A 5,638-nucleotide genomic window follows, 5' to 3' on the forward strand; every position below is an offset into this window, starting at 1 on the left:
GAGGTGTTCAGCAAGAAAGGAGCAGAAACACTACCACCCCATCGGGCTTATGACTGCCCCATCAAGCTCCTTCCAGGGTCCGAAATCCCTTTCAGTAGAATCTTTCCGCTAACTGAATTAGAACAAGGAGCACTTAAAAGAGTATATTGATGAAAACTTAAAGAAGGGTTTCATTCATCCATCCACATCCCCGGCAAGTGCAGGTATCTTTTGCGTAGAGAAGAAGGATCACACCCTTCATCCTTGCATAGACTACCGTGAGCTAAATAAAATCACCATCAAAAACCGGTATCCTTTTCCCTTGGTCCCCAAATTATTCTAAAGACTGGGAACTGCTACCATCTTTACTAAACTTGATCTCCGAGGAGCCTATAACTTGGTCCTTCTCAGGTAAGGAGATGAGTGGAAGACGGCGTTCCGCACCTGTTTTGGGCCCTTTGAATACTTAGTAATGCCCTTCAGGTTATGTAATGCTCCTGCCATGTTCCAGTATTTTATTAACAATGTTTTCTGGGATTATTTAGATCTGTTTGTCATCGTCTACCTAGATGATATTCTAGATGATATTCTAATCTTTTCTTCCTTCTTAGATGCTCATCGCAGACATGTCAGATGTGTTTTGACACGACTCCGACAGCATGGCCTGTATGCGAAGTCAGAAAAATGTGAGTTTGAGCAAAGGAGTATTCCGCTCTTGGGATTAAACATCTCCATAGAAGGCATCAAGATGGATCCTCAGAAGATTGCTGCAATACTTGACTGGCCAGTTCCTGTAGATTAAAAAGGAGTCCAATGTTTTGTTGGATTCACTAATTTCTATCGGGAATTCATTAAGGGGGTTTTCTGCCATCATTGCCCCTATTACCCAACTAACTAAACATGGAACCCACTTCCATTGGACCCCGGAAGCTTAGGCTGCCTTTGAATCCCTGAAAGGATTATTTACTTCTGCCTCCGTTTTAAAGCATCCTGATTTCGCCCTGCCATTTGTACTTGAGGTAGACGCTTCCGAGATCGCTGTTGGAGCAGTTCTCTCCCAACACCAAGGAACCAAGGCTCTGCTCCACCTTCTTCTGTAAACTATCGGCTGCCGAGAAGAACTACGATGTATGAGATCAGGAACTACTGGCAATAAAATCTGCACTAGAAGAATGGCGGTACTTATTAGAAGGAACAACTCACCCAATCTTGTTCTTCACTGAACATAAAAACCTGTAGTACTTGAAGTTGGCAAAGAGGTTGAAACCACGGCAAGCCAGGTGGGTGCTATTTTTCTCCAGGTTCTCTTTTCACGTCACTTACTGACCGGGCACCAAAAACACAAAACCTGACACCCTATCTAGAATGTTTCACAAATCTAAAGAAACGACTCTCCCTGATACTATCCTTTCCCCAGGGAATTTCCTCCTGGCACAAGAAGATCTGCTTTCCCTGATCAAGCAAGCTTCCCTGGGGTGGGCACCCCAGGGAACTCCCTCAGGGCACAGAGAAGATGTGTAGCTGATTTTGAAGGCATTGAAAGTCCTGAGGAAGATAGCGATGATGAAGCCTGTGGGATGTCTGTATGTTGAGGATCCACAGCCAGGCAGCGACGCATCCATTCATCACCATCAGCCGATCCAGCCCTTTCAAGTAGCTGACGCAGTAAAGCTTCATGGTAAGTGGCCAGGAAGGATCTTCTTCTCCTGCTGAGCATCGACTGAAAACTGTTGTGCAGATTTTTTAAATTTAAATAACTTCTATTAGCTCATGCCATGGCAGTTGTGACCATGTGACCTCCCGTACCAATTACATTGAAACATTTAAAGACTGCCTGTTGCTATGAGCTTAAACTATGTTTTATAACTGTCACACTCCCACTGGTGGGCGAGGCAGGTGCCTGGACTGATGCCTGTCTCAGCCTCTCAGCGAGCTGCTGAGAGACTGAGATGGCCGATCCCTGCCCCTCCACAGCTTAGTGCTCCAATGAGCATGGAAGAGCAGAGAGGAGAGCTGCTGATTGACATTCAGCAGCTCTCCACTCAGGAATCTGTGAGAACCGAGCCATCAGCGATGTTCAATGGCTCGGTTCTCAGTGTTGAGACGCCAGGGGACAGATGCAGCATCAGTCCTATGCTGCATCCACCTAGGTAAGTATAAAAGGTGAAAAAAAACATACTTCTCTTTTAACGGAGAAAGCCCCTCCTCACCTCCTCCAGGTGAAAGAAAAAAATGTGTTCATGAAAACGAATGGAATGTATGACATTATTTTGTCCTAGGCCAGAAACAATTATTTAGTAAGGCTAGTAGCGAAATGATTAAAAATAGTTAATGCTTTGGACAGGCGTGACCCCCTACCCCTGATTACATCTCCTCCAAGATCAGCATCCTGGGATGATCAACCCTTCCTTCCAGTACACATCATCTCTATGACAGCGCCATCTGGTTGCTAAGCAGACCCCCCAGCCCCTGCTTGGCCATGTCAGGTTCCAGCACTCCCAAGTCCTTGCCATCCTCCGGGCAGAAGGCTCTGCATGACATCAAATATCCACTCAGCTGCTTTCTGGGAGCTGAAGAGGAATAGGGGGCCCAGGGGTGCTTGTCAATGAAACCCCCAGCCCAGACCTACCCCACACTGATCCCAGCAGCATAGCAGATAAGGACCTCAGTTTACCCAATGGTACAGCAGATACTGCAACAGCATCATCATCCTCACTTCCTAACAGGCTACAGCAAGATGACGACATGGATGGAGAGACAAGGGACCTTTTTGTTACTGTTGAAGCATGGGTGCACTATGGAAACTTATATAACCTATCCTATTATGACCAAGACAACACTAGCAGAGTTTGACTTCTCTGAGTATTATATACATCGGAGGTACCAAGACTTTGATTGGTTAAGGAATAAACTTGAAGAAACCCAGCCCACTCACTTCATTCCCCCTCTTCCAGACAAATTTTTTTGAAGAATTTGTGCAGACCAGAAGAAGAGCTTTGGACAAGTTTCTTAAGAGGATTGCAGACCACCCAGTTCTCTCCTTCAATGAGCACTTCCATGTTTTTCTCACATCTAAGGATCTGAACAGTCACAAAAAACAGGGCGCCACTTTCCTTTCAAAGATGGGAGAGTTTGTGTGATATGTAACAAGTGGATACAAGCTCTGAAATCGCCCTTTGTAATTTTCACCCATAGGAGAGTATTTGGACACCTTTGCATTAAACCTTGGAACTATTGACAGGATAGCACAACGCATTATTAAAGAGGAAGTAGAATATCTAGTTGAGCTCCGAGAGTAAGGTCCAGTCTATTCTACATGGAGTGCCCTGGAAGGAGAGCTAAGCGAGCCACTAGAGGGAGTGTCTGCTTGTATTGGGAACTGAAGCACAGTACTAGAAGAGCTGATGGAGGACATGACTGAAGACTTCCTGCCCATACTCAGAGAGTATATCCTTCACTCTGAATCTACGAAGAATGTACTAAAAAAAGGGATCAAGTGCAAGCAGAATATGAGGCTAAACAGGACGCTGCAGCCTTGAGAAGATAAGAAAGAATTGGGAAAATGCCAACTGAAGTGGAGAAGTGCCAGGACAAAGTAGAATGCTTCAATGCAGACTTGAAAGCGGACATGGATAGGTGGCAGAATAACAAGAGACAAGATTTTCACCAGCTGCTCATGGGAATGACTGACAAAAACATTCAATATTATGAAAAGTGCCTTACTGCATGGGAGTCCATTATACCGCTATTGCAAGACAAACCAGAGCCTAAATGAAGACTGTCTGGTGTTACGTTTGAACCTGTTGCACTATTCTTCATGCAGTGGGTTGTAGTGGCTAACAGCCTGAAGGACCCTTTATCTATTATAACAGAGACACTGAAGGCATTTAAAGTCCCACAGCAATGCAGCTTCCCATTTTTTTTCGTCACGGAGTGTTTTCAGAAAAAATGTTTCTATGGTGTTTACTTCTTTTTCTATATATCTTTCAGAGGACTGACATCACTGATTAATTTTTTTTGTATAGTCCTGTTGTACAGTTTCATTTGCCTTCTTACCAGGAGTTCCTGATGTTCGCATGAACTGTGTTGGTGGCATGAAGTTCCCTTCAACGTGCTTTATTCTTTTCCCCAAAATTTAAAGCTGTAAAAACTGCAACATATTATGATATTTCATCACATAGAGCCAAAGTGGGAGAGTTCTGTTTACACTGGGGTCTTATCTAAAGCAAATTAAATGGAACAACTGGTCCAGAAGTTATTTTTTTGTTAATGGTTTTGATTGTCCATGCAAAAAAAGCCAAAAATTTAACCTTCCTGACGGTTTTCCCGAGTGTGGCTCGGGGTTAAATTTCAGTCCCATTAGCGGTAACCCTGAGCCACACTCGGGATTACATTGCAGGATCCTGGTGCGGCTTTACTTACCTTGTCCCCAGGATCCTGCGATGTCCCCCGCTGTGTCTGCGGTCTCTGTCTCCTCCGAAGCCTCTCCGTGGCAGGCTCCGTTCCCTGCAAGCATCGCGACGCACGGGGGCAGAGCCTGGCGGCAAATTTAAAAAAATGTAAAAACCATAACACATACAGTACTGTAATCTAACAGATTACAGTACTGTATGAAATTATTTCACATCCCTTTTGTCCCCAGTGCTTTGGCCCATGCCTTGCCAGTTTTATGTTATATAAACTGTTCTTTCTGCCTGGAAACTGGAGATTGTCCATAGCAACCAAAAAGTGTCCCTTTACGTCAAAAGTGGCTTTAGACCAGCTAGAAAACAGCGATAGTAAATTAGAACACTTGCAGAATAGAGCGATAGTGAATAGTGGGGAAATATATTTTATTATTATATTATTTTTTTTTTAATTATTTATATTTATTTATTATATTATAATTTATGTTTTTGTGTTTCAAACTTCATCATACCCGGGATATCTACTAGACTCTTGTTTGGACAGATTTAAGTGTGTTATTGTTAAGAATTACAGACCTGACAGGCGCATGCGCGGCAGCTCGCAAGATGGCCACAGGCTTCTAGAGCTCCACTCCACCACAGCCCCACGATAGCCACCGGAGCCCGCAGAATGTACCCGCAAGCCTGTCACCACGTAGATCGGGTAGGGGAGACACTCAGGAACCCCCCGATGTCATCTGCACAGGCAAGGAGGAACCTCAACAGCCAGATGACGGTGGTGGCCGTTCCCCTCAGCTATGCCAAGATGGCGGCAGCCCCACGAGGCACTCACAGCACGGAGGATGCAGAGGAATCCATTGCGGACCAAGACCTGCTACCTCCACAATCTCCAGGTACCTCCTCCCCACCCCAGGACTTGGCTGCCTCTCCTGCCTCAACGGAGTCACTACTGGGCAGAATGAATGCCGGTCTCCCCTCCACACCCATGCTAGATCCACACACAGGCATGCTTCTGTCAGTGAGTGAAGAAACTGATGCTACCCCCACTCCTAATGACTTCCCCTCCATGATGACAGCATTCTCCCAATTACTTTCTAAAAGCTTGGCAGTAAACGCAGCCCAAATTACTTCATCAATCCATGCTGACTTGCAGCAATTAGGGATGAGAATGAATGCTATAGAAAAGAGAGCAGATCAATCAGTTGCGAGGATTAACCAGAACTCATCCAGAATTCAGGATGTCCAGGATCAGT

The 5,638-nt window shown here is 45.1% G+C and overlaps 1 pseudogene; it reads left to right on the forward strand.

The window, feature by feature from the left end:
- Positions 1-2,458: 2,458 nt before the first annotated feature.
- LOC141124540 (sorting nexin-30 pseudogene) lies at positions 2,459-3,798 on the forward strand (annotated as a pseudogene).
- The last annotated feature ends 1,840 nt before the right edge of the window (positions 3,799-5,638 follow it).

Source organism: Aquarana catesbeiana, linkage group LG01 (assembly GCF_042186555.1).
Source record: "Aquarana catesbeiana isolate 2022-GZ linkage group LG01, ASM4218655v1, whole genome shotgun sequence".
In the NCBI taxonomy this organism is placed as follows: domain Eukaryota; kingdom Metazoa; phylum Chordata; class Amphibia; order Anura; family Ranidae; genus Aquarana; species Aquarana catesbeiana.